This window comes from Muscardinus avellanarius (genome assembly GCF_963383645.1).
Source record: "Muscardinus avellanarius genome assembly, chromosome: 1".
Classification (NCBI taxonomy): Eukaryota; Metazoa; Chordata; class Mammalia; order Rodentia; family Gliridae; genus Muscardinus; species Muscardinus avellanarius.
Genome location: NC_137786.1, coordinates 150,817,845 through 150,827,877, shown reverse-complemented (window position 1 = coordinate 150,827,877; position 10,033 = coordinate 150,817,845).

Here is a 10,033-nt window from a genome sequence, read left to right as displayed (position 1 = left end):
AAGGTAGTATATATTAGAGATTAGAGATAGTGAAAATGTAGTAGTATTCTAGTAACCAATGTAGAGTTTCTGGTGTAGTGATATGAAGTAGATTTAATATAAGACAAGGAAGAGAGAAGAAGAGAGAAAAAAAGAAAAGGGATAGAGAGAAGAGAGTAGGTATGTACAGGGAAGAAGCTTGGGAGAGGGTTTGGGAAGAGGGTAAAAAAAAAAACAGGCATACACACTAACACAAAAAAGAACAAAAAACCCCAACAACAAATTTGCAACTCTACAAATGAATGAATATTTAGCAGACTGGCCTCTGTGCAGACATCAAGTGCCACCAACACCTTTCCTGCTGCAAGCCTAGTTCTCTGAGTCTTTCTCATTTTATGCAGATGGCCGGTATCAGTGGGGCTGGATCTAGTGTTAAGCACAGGTCACCCTCCATGCTTTCCACAGATGTGGAATCTTGGTTTCTCACTGCTTCTGTAGGTAGAGTATGCCTCTGAGACCAAACTCAATGTAAGAGTCTCAGTTATTTACAGCTAGGGCTGGTCTGGTTTGATTTCTCCCTGTTCACCATGATTGTGTGGTCTCTATTGATCCCGGAGATCTTACTAGTTGAGTCTAGTGTTAAGTGTTGGTCTCCTCCCACACTTTCCATGATCAGAGCCTAAGTCTGTTTGAGGCTCTGCTATGTCCAACAGCAGATCCCATCCCCATATTCTGAGTTGAATCACAAAGTCTCAAACCCAGGTAATTTATTGTGGCTGTGTGAGTCCCTTGGAGTGCTGTACTGGGTGTTTTCCCACGGGGATCACAGCTTTACTTACCATGTTTTTGATCATTGCTCTGGATCTCTGGAGAGAGTGGTAAGTTCAGCCACCACTGCTGCAAGTTGTAGACTCTATCTCCTCCTTCGCAGGGTTAAATTGCAAAGTCTCAGACTAAGGGAGTTTATAGAGGCTGTGCGAGTCCCTGTGGGCACCATGCTGGATAGTCTTTTGAGGGAACTTTGGCTTCACTTAGGATGTTGTTATGTGTAGTCTGGATCTCTGGAGGGTGTGGTAAGCTCAACTGTCACTGCTGCAAATTTTAGAGACTACCCCTTCCTTCATCAGGCTGAACTGCAAAGTCTCAGACTCATGGAGTTTATGGAGGCTGTGTGAGTTCTTGGGGGTGCAGCGCTGGGTCTTTTCCAGTGGGGACCACAGCTTCACTTATGATGTTGTTGGGCATTGATCTGGATCTCTGGAGGGTGTGATGAGCTCGGCCACCACTGCTGTAAGTTGTAGCTGGTGTTTGCACAGAAGGAACTGATCACTTACAATTCCGATGATCTGCAGCTGCTTACTTCAAGTCCTTCGTTGTTTTCCTGATTGTCCCTGGAGTCGGTTGCACTGAGGCAAGATGGTGCCACTGTGGTGACTGGGGCTGCAAAGTGGGCAGGTTTCTTTTCTGGTGTGGAGTGCCACTCTGAATCCCTGGAGAGTGTGGTGAGCTCAGCTGCTACTGCTGGAAGTTGTAGCCAGTGTTTGCACAGGAAGAACATGATGTTGTTGGGCATTGATCTGGATCTCTGGAGGGTGTGATGAGCTTGGCCACCACTGCTGCAAGTTGTAGCTGGTGTTTGCACAGGAGGAATTGATCACTTACAATTCTGATGATCTGCAGCTGCTTACTTCAAGTCCTTCGTTGTTTTCCTGATTGTCCCTGGAGTCGGTTGCACTGAGGCAAGATGGTGTTTTTGGCATTCCATCTCCTCTCTTTTGAGATATTACAACTCAAGTTTTTGGCATTCCATCTCCCCTCCTTTGAGATATTAGGTCTATGTCCTTTGCTTTGTAATCTGGGTGGATTCTGTGAGCACTCTGATAAGCAAAAGTGATGTAGTACCTTAAAATTTTGGCAGCCCTCACTATGTGTCTTAGAACACCTGCTTTTTTTTGCATTAATGGGGATGGAACCCAGAGGCATTCTACCTCTGAGCTATACTTCCAGGACTATTTTTTATTCTTTATTTTGAAACAGGGTCTCACTGAGTTGCAAAGGGTCTCACTAAGTAGTTGAGGCTCTCTGCAAACCACAATCCTCCTGTCTCAGCCTCCCAAATGCTGGGATTACAAGCATGCACCACCACACAAGGCAGAACACCTGCTTTTGGAGTACTGAGTCTCCCTGGGAGCAGCCTGACTTTGCTCAGGCCACAGGTGGGGAGCAAGCCCTGGTTTACAGGTGGTCAGGCTTTGTGGAAGGGTGAAGCTGTTCCAGCCAATCCAGCTAGAGGCAGAATGCAGGACTAGCAAGTGAAGTGTGGTGATGACTTCATTTCCAGGAATCATCTGACTGCCTGTGCAAGGACTGCAGCTGTAAACAGTTGCCCACACAATCAGGAGTGAGGGCCGTTTCAAGCCACCAAGTTTTAGAGCAGCTTATCTTGTGGTAGTTGTTATATAGCAGTAAGTAACCAGAGAAATCTCCCTTCCCTAATTGGAAGACCAGCTCATTCCTCTTCTGCAGCACGTGAAACAGCATTGGTCTACTGAGTTGCTGAGGATGTGCGGTATGCCTGTACTTGAGGGTACTTAGGTGTGTTTGTCAGGTTATTGACCCACTGCATTCTTTTATTTTAGTGTATATCATGTCTGCTATAGAAGCAGATTTGATGCTGTGATCAAATAATCAGTGAATGAATGAATGTGGTAAATGAATTATTGAACACTGAAAGTCAGACTTGAACTTCATGGAGACATTTAAATCAACTGTGTCTTTAAAAATTTTTTACGTCTTTTACTATAAATTAATAAGTTGAATACTTCAGAATTTTTTTTCTCCTCAGTATACATCAAAAGTGGGAGGCTAAGACAAGATGATCTCAGTTTAAGATTAGCCTCAGAAACGTAGCAAGACTTACAGTAACCTAGAAAGACTCTGTTTAAAAAAAAAATTAAAAAGGGTTTAAGAAGGGTTATAGCTCAAAGGTAGAATTTCCCTGAGTTCAACTCCTAGTCACAGTAGCACCACAAATGAAATAAAAGTGCCTACTCTTTTCCTTTGGACTGCTAAATACCTCTCTGGAATTTCCCAAATACAGCCTGTCTTCTAATATTTCCGTGCCATTGCTCATGCTCATGTAGTGGCCTCTTGGTTGGTGAACAAAAACACATTGAGCTAATGGAGAGTGGCATGCCAAAAGATGTATAAAAGCTCTGTTTACTTCATCTGCATCGTGTGTGATATTCACTGTAATAACTATCAACAGAAGTGTTTCACTGAGTACTGTCAGCTATGTTAGCCAATTTAAACATGAGGAGTGGGTCATGGGAACCTATAATTTATAGCTGGTCTGTCAGAAGTGCAGGTGGTCTGGAAGTGCACCAGGTGTCTGAAATGAGTGGAAATCTTATGGGACAGACCAAGCTCCTAACTCCTGTGGGGTCTGGACCAGTTCCAGATCCTAAGTGTCATAACTGGATTGATAGACATCCAGCTGGTGTTGGTAGAGTTAGAGAAAGCTACCCATCTGGTGTCAGCAGTACTGTGAATATCAAGGACAAAACAGTCTGGTTATTTTCCATACAGGTTTCAAGTATATTAAAAAAATTCGTGGCTGAATCCTGAAGAGGAAGGAGGTAGCAGGTTGTGTTACTCATCTTCTGTTTTAGTTCCTATTTTGATACTAGGTTAGCTAGGAGCCATCACACAATGCACAGATGGATGCTCTAACCCTCCCCCTTTAGTGGTTGGGACCCTGCTAACCTGAGCTCCTGGAGTTCCCAGCCTTGTTCACCTGGGTTGTTCTCAGTGCTCCCTTCACTTCCTGAGATCCCTGCTGAGTCACCTTCAAACCTCACCTGCCTGACTCAGTTATGACTGGGCTCTGCTTTTACCCATTTGAGTGTATATGTTTGCTCACTGGATTGCAAATCCTTATCATCATCAGAATCAGGAACAGTTTCTTGACCCCATTTCTATCCCAGGTCCTGTTCTGAACAGACAATAGTTCCACATTTTCTATTCTAAGAAAGTGGTCATGCCAAAACGGATTCTAAGACTTGCTAAATTTATGTTAGCAGGTAATTTTATATGAATATTGTCAACAAAGTGGATTCAAGCTTTAAGGGAGATTTGATTCTTGCATAGGTAAAGAAAAAGAGGAAAGTTGATAATGATGTAAAATAGAATAAATAAATAGGTAGAGAGGAGACAGAGAGAAAGGGTAAGGAAAATATAACTTTGATATACAAATATGGTGCTAAAGTTCTTCAGTCTTTACTCCTCAAACCGGTTCTCTTTCCCAGGCCTGTCTCTCAAATTCTTGGAAAATTTGTAGATCCTAGAGTTAACTGAAAGAAACAATAATTGCCCTGTGCACTGTCAACACGATAGAGAGGGTATCTTGAGAAACCCCAAACTTAGGGGTCTCCTTTGACTAGATAATGGAGACTTTGATCATCCTGAGGACTCTAGGGATGACTAGACCACCACAAGCTGCTTCGAGACTAGGTCATCTTGGCATGGCTTCCCGTACCTTCCCTTCACCACGCTTCCCTTAGAAGAAGAGGCACAGAACCCAGAAATATGTTTTCCTCTTGAGATAGTCTGGATTCTCCCTTGAATGTGTATTCCCTACCTTTCTAAATAAACCTTCGTCTTTAGCTCTGCTTGGCACATGCTGAAATTCTTTTCCATCATGTAAGCCAAGGACCCTGCTGGTTCTGAGATAGGTTTCTTCTTTTCGGGAACTCCTTAGAGCCCTCACAGAATCAACCCCATGACAGTAAGAGCAAAGTCAACATGAGCATAGATTTATGGTTAGACAATTACAGAGACTGAGTAACATCCCTCATTCATGTGTGTGCCTTTTTTTCTCCCTGGTGCTGAAGATTGAGCCCTGGGGTATTCTACCTCTGAACTCCACCTCCAGTCCCTTTAATTTTTTATTTTGAAAGGCCTCAGTACATTTCTGAGTGTTTCACTATATTGTGGAAGCTGGCCTCAAATCTGAAAACCTTCTGTTTTAGCCTTCCAAGTACTGGAGTTACAGATATGTAACACCATACCCACCACATGGCTTTTTGTGTGCTTTTTCTGGTTCACTCTGCTACTCTTATGCTATGCCCTTCAGGTTTTCTCTCTCTGGATATAACACAAGCTGTGGCATTTGAGGGGATGTAGCCTATGAGCAAAATAAAGAGTTCAAACATGACTGAGTTTCCAAAATGAAGATACAAGAAGAAGGTGGTGCTTCTGTCTAAACCAGGGCATAGTGAAGGAGGAACAAGTCTGGGGAGCTCACATAACACTGAGGGAATGACAGAACTAACAGAGTCAGGTTCTCAGACTCTAGGTATCTAAAGGAGTCCATTTAATATTGCTGACTTTAATGTCCCCAAACCTGAGAAAAACATCACGAATGCAGGACTTCTCCAATAACTCTGAAGGCGAGTCCTATGTCAGCATCAGAATTCTGAGCGGGAATCTATTTTGTCTTGGTACTAGCTCTTACTGTGTGATATTTTCACACAGTAAGGGCTCTACAATTAGAAACACCATGCAGAGATGACTCAGCGATCTCAGAGAACCACATTATCAGAAAACCCATGCGCCCCTGAGAGCAAAGACATTATGAGAGAATAATGGAGCCAAAGTTAGGCTCTATTAGGCTAACTTATGTTCTGTTGGCCTAGTCTCAAGCAAGATCTTTGAGGTCACAGAATACTGGAGTAGAATTTTCATCCTGATCTTGGGAAAATTTATCCTTTTGAGGCTAAGATTGTGTAATATAAAGAGATTATTATTTATCATGGTTATCATGAGGACTAAATGGATTATACATATAAAGCATCTTTATAGTGTCTATATGTTGAACTTCCTTCTTATTCTTAATTCTTCCAATTAAATAAAGGCATTCAAGTACCATTAATCAACCACCAAAACACAGAGAAAATAACTTCCCTTCCTCCCTTCCTTCCTTCCTTCCTTCCTTTCTCCTTTCTCATGTAATACTGGGAATTGAACTTTGAGTTCCATCCCCAGCCCTACATTATTTTTCATTTTGAAACAGGGTCTGGCTTGGTTACTGAGAGTCTTGCTAAATTTCTTTCTTTTTGTGTGTGTGTGTGTGTGTGTGTGGTACTGGGGGTAGAACCCAGAGGCTTTCTACTTCCGGGCTATACTCCCAGACCTTTTTTATATTTTATTTGGAAACAGGGTCTCACTAAGTTGCTGAGAGCCTCACTAAGCAGCTGAGGCTGGCTTTGAACCCATGTGATACTCCTGTCTCAGCCTCCCAAGCGCGGGGATTACAAGCGTGCGCCACCACTCCCGGCTTGCTAAATTTCTGAGACTGGTCTTGAACCTGCAATCCTCTTGTCTCAACTTCCGAAGAACTGTGATTACAGGCATGTGCCACCATGCCTTTTGAGAAAATGATTTTCACAAATGCTTTCTTTGACAACACACACTTTTCCTTTCTCTTATTCCAGTTCTTGGTGGGAAGCATTGATATTGCTGTCTCAGGGTTGATCTTTTCCTCAGCCATTAACTACTGACAACAAGATTATAGTGAAATTAAGTATATCCTAACTTCCAAGAGGCTGAGCTAATATTGTTTCTACAGTGACTGACTCAGTGTGGCTTTATGACTGAAGATAGCCCAGTCAGAGGACATCAGAGAAACCTTGTTTGGTACAGGGAGGTAATATATTGAATAAATGCAATACTGGGTCTCCACAAGGGAATCTAGCCTCAGGGATAAAGCTGTCACTCAGAAGGCAGAACCGAAAGAAAGCAGGAGAAACTGATCAAACTACAACTAACAGCTAAGGATTTTCTTGCTAGTTAGTGAGCCACCGAATCCTCTTTCATAAGTCAGTTTGTATTATTGATTCATACATTAGCTTACTATATAGCTTTTAATAGAATGAAGCAGCTTTCACTGTTACTGATACAGAACAGTCTCCAAGGTACATTAAATGAGAGAAAGTATGGAATAAGACATAAAAGAGCCCCACTGTTTGGGTAAAAAAGAATAAGTGGCGTGCCCATTAATGTATAGAGAAGATAGAAGAAGTTAGGTGATATTAGTAGCATTGCTTACATTTGGACAAGAAAACTGGGTGGCTGAGATAAAAGGAGGAAAAGCTTTTTACTAAATAATTTTTTTCTTCCTTTGGATTTTGGTTTATTCATATCTATTTTTAATTCAGAAAACTAATGTAAAATATTTAAATGATCAAAGTCAATCTTATTATCATGTGCGGGGAAGGGGCGGGAGTGGAGAGGGATCCTGGGTGACACTTAGCGAATGTTATGTGCATGAATGCTCCTAGCACACTGAACTTCATTGTGATGAGAGATTTTAAAGAGCCAATAAAATGGAATATATAAAAAATCCAAAACTACCTAAATAAATAAATTGAGAATTGGTACCATTTTGGCAAGAGAAAGCTCCTTGTGAGAATGATTGGTCCTATCTAGTAAATATTTCTGATTTTCCTCTCAGGCTTGTGATAGGATACTATTTTTCCACCTTTGGCATTAGATGAGACTGTGTGCTTTTCTTTGGCCAGTGAAATGCGGACAGAATGTTTCTTATTGAATTAGGAGACATTGTGAAAATTACCATTAACTCTCTCCTTTTGGTATAATGAAGGGCAGAGCTCAAAATGGCAGCTGCCTATCAGCCTGGGTCTTGAAGTATGGACAACTTGGAATAGAAAACTAAGTTAAATAACATGATCTGTTTCAGTATTAAGCACTGAAAAATTTGGGCTTAACCACATCATATCCTGGCCTAATCTAAGTGATACTTCATCTTACAAAGTTTATTCCTGAAGCATCATATTTTAACTCTGCAGTTTTCCCATATAACTTAATCTATCCCCAGGACTTGACTTATGCCACCAAATTCCCAGTTTTATTAATTATTTTTAGCTCAAAATTCTCTTATATAATAGAATATTAGCTGGTTATTTTATAGGTATTTATAAATGTAAGCAATGAAATGATTTTTCCTGACTCTTTTCCCACAAAATTGCTTCTCTTCTCATCTTCCCCTAACTCTGTGAAAGTCACTGCTATCCAAAAAGTTGTTCAAGCCAGAAATCTAGGAGTTATTCTTAACATCTTCCTTTCCCTTGGAACTCTTTCTCTAATCTATCATTAAATCTGAATAGTGTCAACATATACGTCAAATCCAGCCATCTCTTTTGGTCTCCCCTGAGATCCTGGTCATTTTCTGTATAACTTTGACCTGTATTCCAATGCATCTTGGCCTTTTAGTTAAGATCAAGTGTGTCCTGGATTCTAGTTTTCATTATGGCTCTCTTTCAGTTCTCTCTAGCTAGAGGAATCATTCACAGCATGAAATGGATCCTATCACTTCTGTCTTTAACATTTCTTCCATGGATCTACAATGCATTAAAAATAAACTGTAGCTCTTTCGTACAATTGAAAGACTCTTGACGATTTGATTCTACCTACCTGTATACTATCATCGTTCATATCCTCAACTCCAATGCTCTAATTAGGCACTCATCTTTTTTCAGATCCTTGAACATGCCAAGATTTTTTTTTACCAGTTGTATTCAACACTAATTATATATTTCACTTCCTTATAATTATCTTTATCTTCTTATACATCCAGCTGGCAATTGGATATTGGATTTAAATGCTTTTTTTTCACACTACTGTCCCAGAGAAAGCTTATCTAACCAGCCAAACTTTAGCAACACTATATTTTCATGTTTTTATTGGTGCATGGTAGTTAGACATCTTAATGGAGTACAAGATGGCAGAGGCATACATGCACACATCGACCAATTAGCCCTTCCCCAGTTTCCACACCATTTCCTTCCAACCTCCTTCCTTCTCATGTTTGGCTTAGTGATTGACTTTGATATGTTTGTGAATGTACATTATGTATATTAGGGAATTTCCCTCTTCCCATTCACATCCCCCTCAGTTACAGCAAACCCTCTTCTAACATTATTCTCTCATCACTTTGCCATTTCTTTATCATTCTTTATCATTCTTTAGAGTTAACCCCCTCAGGGTCAATTTATATATTAACTTGTGTTCATCTGTTTGATTTCTTTCTCCCCCTAGACAAAAATCACTAAGACTGGGCTGTTTTCTTCACTTATTCTATACCTTGCATCTATGACAGTGCTGGTATACAAATGAATTAGTGAAAGAATGAACAGGTTTCTGTATTGTAATTGGTATGGGAAAAGATAGGTTAGTCAGTGGTAGCAAAAATGTCATATAATCGGCATGTCCACACAAACTTTTATCACTGAGGAATTACCAAGTAAAAAGTAGCAACAAGAGAACATTTTAATGAGAAGGCAAATATGTTATAAGAATATTTGTCTCTGAGGCCAGCAGGAATTAACCTTGAAAAAATATTTGAGCTAAAAAATGTAACTGAACTCTAGTTTTGTTTCCTCACCTGTAAAATTATGTTGTTAACTAGATGATTTGCTAAGTTCTAGTCTTCAATACTCTAAAATGCTACTTCCTAAATTTTCTCAGTATCAGTTCTGAAGTCCAACTACCAACTTTCCATTTTCTTCTTTAAATGTGTAAGGAACATTTAGGTGATCTGTGAGATGAAAATAAAAACTATGTTGGTGCAGAGAAGCGAAGAGGGTATGTGACATCCATGTGACCTGTCTGTAGAGTGCAACATCCTAACACACCCATGGGCGGAACACTAGTCAAGTGCTCAGTCCACAGTGTGGTCTGTGCATTGGACATGAATTACTCTAGAAAGCAAGGAACAGACCAAAATAAAGATTTTTATTAAATAATAAGTAAATCACCCATGGGGATACATCCTCTCACTTGTTGCACATGAGTATTCCTCACTTCTCTGCAAGGTTAATTCAGGAGCAAGATATGTGCTTCAGACAAGGCTCATAGAACCATCTGCGAGGCTCATCTTCTTCAGGCATGGACACGCAGCAAAAATTAACCATTTTGACTCACAATAAGTTAGGTAAATAATTATTAGATTCATAGAAATAATAATTTTGACTCA